This window comes from Erythranthe guttata, chromosome 8 (assembly GCF_056151865.1).
Source record: "Erythranthe guttata isolate IM_541 chromosome 8, IM_541, whole genome shotgun sequence".
NCBI lineage: Eukaryota > Viridiplantae > Streptophyta > Magnoliopsida > Lamiales > Phrymaceae > Erythranthe > Erythranthe guttata.
Window position 1 is genome coordinate 24,225,344 of NC_142540.1, and position 10,417 is coordinate 24,235,760.

Below are 10,417 nucleotides of genomic sequence, written 5' to 3' on the forward strand. Positions count from 1 at the left end.
GCACTCTTAAAATACAATAATAGTATTTTGCACCTTTAAAACATGTACAATAAATCATTCACAATGCACTATGAATTGAATAATAAAGAGAATTTCATTTTTTAATATTGGGTTTTTTTATTCTGGGGTTCAAAATAACAAATTAAATTGTTACTTTTTTCAATCCCAACCTAATTTCGAGCGCACAAAGTGCGTAAAAATAAAAATCACATCGAAATATTGAAAAAAATAAACTATATTTTCTTACAAAATAAAATAAAATATTTTTTTATCACTAAATTATTCGATTAATGAATCTTTTATTGTAATTGGTGGAAATATTATGTAGAAATATTTGGAAGAAAATATGATTTTTAGGTAACTTGATCCTAGAGGATTTATTTTTTTTTTGAAAAATATTTATTTGTGATAAAAAAATATTTTTTAAGTATCTTGATGAAATGTTTTTTTCTTTTTTTTTTCACCTTATAGTTTCAAAATAGTTGATGAATAAAAAAAAATATTTAACATTTGGCATCCTAAAAGTATACCACTAAAAATATTAAATTGCTGTTATTAGCTTTAAAAATCATTTGGAGGTACATTATGCACGATATATTGTGTTTCTACGGTGCATAGTGATATTAATTTGTTTCGAGGGTGCAAAGTGTCGGATTAAGTCTTACATTAATTATATAATTTTTTTATGGGTAAATTCCACTTTTCCCCTTTGTATTTTGGCTCGATATCACTTTATTCCATTATACTCTCGATTACATCGATTTGCCCCCATATACTTAAAAAGTCGTCTCAATGTGGCCCTCACTATTAGTTTTCAGACCTTTGACCTTAACACCGTTTGATCTAAGTATGAAAATTACAAAAAAACCACTCCTCCCAGTTTAAATAATTATTAAAAATATTATTGAATTAAAAAATAAATTATGGTTGTCATCGTGGACTATGTTTCCTCATTTTCTTGATTTTTTTATTTTTTCATTTTTTGTTTTGTTATTTTTATTTTTATTTTGTTTTTTAATAATTATTTAAACTAGGAGATGTGGCGTTTTTGTCATTTCAGAGCTTAGATCAAACGGTGTTAAGGTCATGTCTGACAACTAACAACGAGGATCATATTGAGACAATTTTTCAAGTGCAGGGGATAAATTGTTGCAATCAAGAATACAGAAAGTAAAGTGATATCAAACCAAAGTATAATGGAGGAAAGTAAAATTTACTCTTCTTTTATACATCGTTTATTAACTTTACAATATCTCATCTCCATTAATTAATAAATAAAGATACTTTAGTCCAACAATACCTATTTTCGTACAATCAAAACATATTTATTTAGCAAATGGAGTATTCAGTATTATATTGGCTCTTAATTGCCGGTGTGGTCTCTTTGTTTTGAGACCATACATTGATACCAAACATTTCTAAACACAGGTGGGGTAAATTCAGAATGGGATCGTTAGCAATAAGCCCTCCTATAGATAATAAATAGTTGATATGTCCATATCATAATTATTCTTTTATTATTTACAATTTAATATTACCCTTGCCGCAATTATCACAATTTGTAACACCTAACTATAATCTTCGAAATTCTTAATAATATGTGCGCCTAAATCCCTATTAATTAGCATTAATATCTTCCTATCAAAGCTGCTTCCAAATTAAAAAAAAAAAATCAAAAAATCAAATTACATAAAATTCGCTGAAGAAGAAACACGAAAGTGAAAATTCCCTTAAATTGAAAAGTCCCCCAAATCAAAATTTCCTTGCTTCGAAACTGTAGTCACATACCAAAAAATCGAAAATATTTGTACAACGCCAAACATCCATAACCCCCTACTAGTCACATACAGTCTCTAGTTTTGATTTGAAGTGGTCACATTCAAATCTCTATGTAGGCATTAACAGAACAATGAGAATATGACTATTATGTGACTAGGCCGTGTATAACAGTGTAATTAACATACTGTAGAAGCATAATTATTAAGATAAACAGTAAGAGTATGACTATTATGTGGTTGTGTTTTGTAAAACATTGTAATTAACAGACAGTAAAGGCATGATTCTTAACAAAACATCGAGAATATGACTATTATGTGACTATTGTTTGTATAACAACGACTAAACAAGACAGTGGGAATATGACTATATATTATGTGACTAGGTTCTGAACACAAATAATCAGCACTTGAAAAAGTTAGCAACATTAATAACAAAATACATTGTAAACAGAAAAAAAATGACAACAGAAAAACAAAAATAACTCTGCATAAAATGAAGACATAATACGTGAAAAGCAAACAATCAAATATACTATGAAAAACGATAACATCATGATAAAGTGACTACATATGTCTGCAGCTGCAAGGCAAATAAAACACTGAAATCACATTATCCATCATGCAAAAAATAAAAGTCATACTTAATCCTTAAAATCAATTAAAAAAATGAAAAAAATAACTAATGTGATCTCCCAACAATAGCCATCGAACATGTTTTTTTATTGTGGTAGCCAACTCGGTTGCACTGACTGCACTTAATCTTCCGTTTGATCTTCTCTGTCAAATATGACTACTCTGTTAAACATATGCAGCACTACAAAAAAACGGACAAATATAACTAAGCTGTTAAACATGAATACTCTGTCAAATATGTCTACTCTGTAAAAGACACTGCACTACAACAAATAATCTTGTAATTCAATGGGTTTTCCAAATCTAAACATTCAGAATATGCATAATAACACAAAAATCAATAAAATCCAAAATAATTGAAAATCAATGTATGCGTTCATAACAAACATATAATAGAACTGAAAATTCAGATCCATAACATATTCTATTCCTAGTTCGACAATTAATTCGAGAATTTTTTTTTTGCCAATTAATATAGTATATATTGGTATTCCACGTTGAGACAAGGGGAGTCTCCATGGAGAAATCATACATCCGACGGAGGCGGCGACAAGGTGGGGAAGGCACCACCGCCAATTGTATCAGGCGTCGATGTGGTGGTGTTGGACGAGGGGAAAGACGATCTCCAACATCGGCAGAGGAGGGCCTCCTGCAACGGGTTTCGGCCAGCGGCATTTGAAGGGTATTGTTGGCTCCGGCGGCGGCGGTTTACAGATCGGAAGAAAGAAAAAGAAACTATGAACGAGAGAGAGCGAGAGAATGAAAGAAAGAGAGAAAGATACACAATGAGAAAATAAAATTATATTACGTTAAAAACCTAACACATGGAGGCACTTTAATCTTATCATGCCTCGTAAGGGGGTCTCACTAATTTAGATTGGAATTTTGGTTATGGAAAAAGTCTTTAAAGTTGATTGTGTTTAATTCAAAATATTTTCTAATTGAGAGGTGTATTGCATATTTCCCCATTCAGAATATACCAATTTTATCCTCGCAAATAATTTTAATATATATATTAATATTATTCAACGAGTTGATCAATTGTAGTATTTCTTATGAAGTTAAAATATGGCCGTTTGTTGCAAGTCGTTATGTACGAGGAAATTTGTTATAATATTTATCACTTTTTTTTTTATGAAATAATATTTAACATTTAGGGTGGTTGAATTATAATGTTTCTTTCTTCTAATATCATAAATTATCGGACCAGAATCGATGGAATTTAAAATTGTATTTCCTAATTTGCGTATATATTATAAAATATAGAGTAAATTACAAACACCCCCTGAGGTATGGTCAAATTACAAAAAACCCCCTCTTGTTTGGATAATTACATCTACCCCCCTCAACTATGATTTTTTCTTACACATCCACCCTTATGGTGCCAAATTCAACATAATCATCTAGATTTCGTGAAATGTGCTCTAGTTTGTACTCGTTTTGTGTAAAAATACAGTTTCCGATGCACCACAAACTGATATATACAAGCTAAAAATCACATATTATGATCATCTTGCTTCATAATGTAGAGTTTGAATGGGATAAAATGGGTACAAAAGTGATAATATTCCATATAATCTAGAAGATTCCACTAAATTTGAGGAGTTGAGGGGGTGGTTGTAATTATCCAAACAAGAGGGGTGTTTTTATAATTTGACCATACATCGGGGGTGTTTGTAATTTACCCTAAAATATATAATATGATCTCCGAAAATTACCAGTAGATTGTCGGAATGTCACCCATAATAATATCACTGAAAAGCCGACATAGCCAAACTAATTAGTGGCGAGGAGTTCGTCGAAAATTTGCCGATAGCCTTCACCAGAATCTGCAAGAGACGAATAATTCAAACTTTCAAAGGCAATCTTCAAAATAGTAAGATATGTAATACAAAATAGAGAGCGCGATATAAATTGTTGCAATTTATTTTTTGGCCGCGGCTATATGCAATACTAATTTCATTTCAGTTGTGCTAAAGTAAATTTTTTTAATGTATAAATACTATAATACCCTTGTTTGTTAAAAAATTATAGAAAAATCCAAATGTGCAATTCCAAAAACTCAAAACCACAAAAAATCCTATTACAAAACTATAAGACCAACTCTCATCTTCTCCATCTTCCAAAACCAACAAAACCTTTCTCCTTCCTCCTCCATAAACCCACAATACCTAATTAAAATCATCAAAACTCAACAAATCTTACAAAGATGGCAAATATAGAGTCAGAAGACATCAAAATATAATATTTTACGGTGGAAGAACCCAAGAAGGTATGCATTTATGTGTTTTTTAACTAGGATATCGTTTTTCCGAAAAAAATCCCGCACAGACACGGTCGACATTTACAGGTTGAATTTGATAGTTAAAAATCATCACTAAGATGTCGATTTTGTAGTAGCAAATTCGACATTTCACAATGTCGGCTTTTCTGCTATAAACTCGACATCTCAATGTCGATTTATACCTATCAAATTCGATATATTGTTGACGTCGAATTTTTTGGGTTTTTTTCCGATGCGTAAGTGTCGATTCCTAGCATAGTTTTTCGACAACTTGGTGTTAATTTTTACCAGTTTCAAATTTAATTTTTTTTACTCATTTTTTTAAGGTTGAACAAAATGAGGAATTAGCATTTTTGAAGCGTTGTTGGGCGGGTTTAGGTCGCTCATGATTGTGAGCGGGGGCGGCGGTCGACAAGGAGCTTGGACAGCGCTGTTGTGGCGACGGGAAGGGTTTCAAGGGGGGGTTGGGTTTTCTCTTCTTCTTCTTCTTCTTTTTTTTTTTTTTTTTTTTCATTATTTGTTATTTGGTCTTGCATGAGCAAACAAAACCCAATTTAATTATGGGTACATTTGTCATTTCATCTTAATAAAATATAATCTTTTGGAATCTTTCTTTAATTTAGTCTTGCAAAACTGAAATTAGTATTGCATATAGCCGCAACCGTTATTTTTTTCTAAAAACAATTAATATTTAACTAATACCACAAGACTAAAGGTGGTGTTTGTAAAACCTTTTGAAAGTTGATTATGAATTTATTTATTTCCCTCATAATCGGTCTTTTTAAAGTTTGCAACACTGCGCTTTGCTCGAAAAGAGGATATTCATCAGATTATTGGCTTTCAAGTTGTCGATCGTCATGATAAGTACCTAGGTATACCTGCAACTATATATGCACAAGACTCATATGGAAATTTTCCTACCTCCGTGATCATGTATGGGTAAAAATCAATGAATGGGAGAAAAATCAATGAATTTTCATACGGAAGATGTGTTCGAACATTCTTGCTACTTATGCATAATTATTTCGAAGAAAGCTCATTGATTCCCCATTTGTCGTAAATGTGAAGGAAGATGAGACTTTTTATTTGAGATATTAATATTAAATGATTTATTTCACTAGTATACCTTCAGCATTTGGTCGAACTGTTCATTCAATATGGTATAAAAGCTAAATAAATATATAAAAGAAGAATTAAATGTTCGATTTAGCACACATACCCTTTGGGGTTCGAATGTATTGAGGGTGTCAAACTTCTCTGGGTTTGACGAAAATCGTCTAATGAAAATCCAATTTAGATATTTCGCTAAATTAAGTTACAAATTAAAATTTATTTATACCCCAACTTTTAGTACTAAACAATTATGTCAATCTTTACTTAAAATTTCAAGCATTTAATTATTCAAACACACAATATGTGAAACAAACAAAATGGAGGATTTTTTACCAACGAATCGTCCAACAATAGAGGGTGAAATTGCTATATTATTAATTTAGAGGGGTGAATTGGAGAACATGAAGTTGTTGATTAGACTGTTCGTTGATTGACAAAACTGTATTAATTTCTGGAATATTGTTTGGGGACAAGTACATGATTTTTTATTTTTATTTTCTTTTCTAAAACATAATCTTAAATCTTTTTGTTTTTTTGATAATTAAACATAATCTTAATAGTTAATCGAAATTGATTTCACTATCTATCGTTCGGTGTATTTAACCGAGTGTATCATCTACTAGATATGACGAATTTGGTCCTCGAAATATGATAGTTTTATAATTGTTCTAGGGGCAAATTTGTCATTTAACAACCCAACAACTGTCTATTTTAGGCATAATTGTGTTAAATAAAAATATTACATGTGAAAATTGGAAACAAAAATTCTGAATTTCATCTATTTCGATTCCAATCATTCCAATATTGGAACAATATTTTAATTTCGAATTATAATGTGGGTAATTATAATTCAAATTTTATTAATATTTGTATCAGTAACAATACACAACTGTACAACTACAAACTGCAGGGAATCAGATTCAGAACTCCATATAATAGCTCCAAATAGTACTACTTTTTTACTGGAATAAGTGCTTCAGTAGGTGTAGTACACAGTGGGAGTCGGTGACAATTTTTCTTTTCAAATACACTGTATGGAGAACTGTAGGAGTACTATACTGTAGGGGGGCTCTGTTTAATTTTACAAAGTAGAATTTCAGTGATGCGTTTTAATTAGTCTTTTTCTTTTCTTTCAAAAATTCATTTGAACTTTCTTAATAATATTTGCAAATAAAAAAAAAAAATCCTAATGACTTATTTGTTATAAAAAAAAAAAAAAAAAAAAAAAAAGAACATTTATAAAAAATACTTTTTTTCTCTCTTATTTTGCAGTTTTTTTTTTCTTTCTAATTACTTTCACGCCAAAACTCGATAATCATGCCTCTATATCTTTTTAATTGTTGTTACTAGTTACTTGACCCGTGCGATGCACGGGATTGAACAAACAAACATAACAATCATTAAAACAAACAGAAATAAAAATGTATTGACTATTTAACTGAAAAATCTAATAAAAACTATATATTGAATATTTTACTGGAAAATCTAATATAAGTATAAAACTCTATCCACCAAAGAATTAATCCGGCCACCAACAGAGTAGTTGTTTTCAACTCTTGAGCATATGTCACCTGCAGCGTAGGACAAAATGAAAGAAAAAATAACTTTTTTATAAATTGAAAATAAATGTTACAAAGCTCATTTATAAAACTTTGAAGACAAATAATCCATATATAAATTTAACCAAATATATAAATAACTTACTTAGTTCAGATTTTGGAAAACTTCTTTATAAACGACGTTTGTAGTAGTATTTGAGGTGTTCCCGTCGTTGTTACAAATAAGTATCTTCAAGCCTTTTCGACTCGTAACTCTTGAGATAGCAACATATCATGTGAAAACACTGGTTTCTGAAGATATATACCCACGTGTTGAAGAGATTGGCCTTGACTTTTATTTACCGTCATTGCAAACGAAAGAGTGATAGGAAATTGTCGACGCTGGAATTTAAAAGGAATCATGTTATCGGATGGCGTTAGAGTCAATCGTGGAATAAACACCTTATGACCAATGTTGGTTCCTGATATAATTTTCGCTTCCAAGACTCGATTTCCTAATCTTGTGATTGACAGTCGGGTGCCATTGCACAAACCTGAAGATTGGTTTATATTTCTCAACAACATGACCGGAACACCTTCTTTTAGTTTTAATTCGTGATTTGGAAGACCAGAAGAATTAACGGTATTCAAAAACTCGGGCGTATGAATATCATCAGGTTTGTCAATGCTTCCGTTTGCTGAACATGTACTATAAAAATTGAGATATGTCTTCATTTCCTTAGGAACCAACGATAGCATGTAATCGTTTACCACGTCAACAATCTCATTTGTCGGAGCCAGTATGGCCCTGTGTTGCAAATAACTGATATCGTCCATATTCTCTAAAAATGATGGGTATGTCTCATTTACAATTGAAGCAAGTGGATCAGCTGACTCTTTTATGAGTAAGTCATCAGGGATTTCAATGCTGACCACCCCGTCATTGGGATCACCTATGGTGCCATCCCCAATACTTAATATTTCGGGAACTGGTTTCTATTTGGAATAGAATTTCCTTATCAATCAAAGCATTAATCTCTATAGGACATCCGTAATTATGGTTTCCCTACAAAAAAATAAAATGGTTATTAGCCTAATGTGGATTTAAATGTACATAACTTATTACATCATAATACCTTGTTTGATGCACCACCTAGGTGTTCTGAAGCACTTTTTCCAATTAATTGCATGACAATACGATCAAACATTACGAATGAAGTTGATCCAGTACTATCAATGGCACTCACTTGAACTCTGAACCTGTACAAAAATATATATTTTACATACAAATTTCGAATACCAAGAGGAATGATGGTTTTCGTAAAATATTACCAAATCAAAGTATAATTACCTTGGTACAACAGGAACAAACCCGTCACACTCTTCGCACCAATATTTCTTTGAGACAGGTTCGACCTTCCTCACACAATTTTTACATGAAGCATACCACCAATTAGCTGCCGACTCGATTTCCAGAATTTTCGCCAGTACGGATCCAACACATACCTACAATATATATACAACAATCGATTCTTAAGCATTATATTTGTTTAATTAAGAATATATCAGATATATGTTCGACGAATCAACGTACCTTTGTACTCTCAACGCACTCGTCAATGGTCATTCTATCTGCCTGAAGTGGATCGTACGATCGAGGCAAAGAAAGTTGGGACGATAATTTACTAACTGATGGGACATAGACTTCTTCGCTCAATGCAAGCCTGTAAAATTTACAGGTATTAAAATATATAACGATTGATTATACTCAAGGTTATATATATATATATATATATATATATATATATATTAAAAGTTGAATGATCAAATGTTAGTACATATACCTGTAGTCTAAAACTTCTTTCAAATTCGGTTCGATCAGTAGTTGTGATCCATGTCGAACATTTGACAAACTCGTGCTTCCTAAGTATGATTTTAGGTGAATTAATATACAAAACTATGCATCAATATTTTAACAAATTCCTAAATATGCATCAATATTAGGGTATGTAAATATTAACACGCACCACAATAAGTTTTAGCCCTGAAACACTGAAGTATGACCACAGTCCATTTTGGTCAGTATTCCGTTACATATGCATCAATTTGTTCAGCAAATGCTTCCCATAAAGTACATTTAATTGTATTTTTCCTGTAATGTAAAATAATTACTAAAAATATTATAAGAATAAATCCATATAAAAATTGTAAAAAAAAATATATAATATTTAAATTACTCTAAATCTTGCAGAATAACATCCAAAAGTTTGCTTTTCTCTCATTTTGTAGTGATCTCCTTTATATGCCCCTTCTCTACCACATGATCAATTACATCTGTACAAATAAATAAATTAAATCAAATGTACCAGAGTTATATACTGAATCAAATTGCAACATTATTTTGATTACTGAGGATTTCTACATAACCCTTGTGATACAGACGACACAAATATATTAGTGATTAACGGTAAGACATAACAAACATTTACCAAACTAAGTTATATGAAACAATTGCGTACCAAATAGTAAATATTCATCCACATTCTTCTTTATTGTGTCGAAAGAAACGAACTTGAAGTTGGTTGTCGGAATATATTCGGCTACTAAATTAGTAACTACAGTCATTCCGACAAAATTGAGCTTAAATTTGTACGTAGATACTCTAAATGGTAAATTTGAATCACCCACCAAGAAATTTTGAAACATATAAGTTTCGCCTTCTTTCACCAATTCCTTAAATTTCATAATGAGATTCTTTTTTATGGTAGCATGAATACGCATACCCTATTACAAAATCAATAAAATAGTTAGCTCCTAAATATTGGGAATATAAAACAAAAATAAAAATAAATAAATAGAAAAGAATCCGGAAAAATAAAAACATCACCTTCTCATCCAAAAAAACCATTTCAATGCTACCCGTTTCTGTTTTTCTCCACCTATCTGGCACTAACCATAGACGAATTACCCGTACAATTATCTTCCAATTAATAGTGTTTGTATCAATATTTAGGAGATTAGTGAAAACAGATATTAGAAAACTAATTTAAACTTGTGTTATTTAACTACGT

General features: G+C 30.9%; 1 pseudogene; it reads right to left on the bottom strand.

The window, feature by feature from the left end:
- Positions 1-7,420: 7,420 nt before the first annotated feature.
- Positions 7,421-9,420, bottom strand: LOC105973184 (uncharacterized; annotated as a pseudogene).
- Positions 9,421-10,417: the final 997 nt, after the last annotated feature.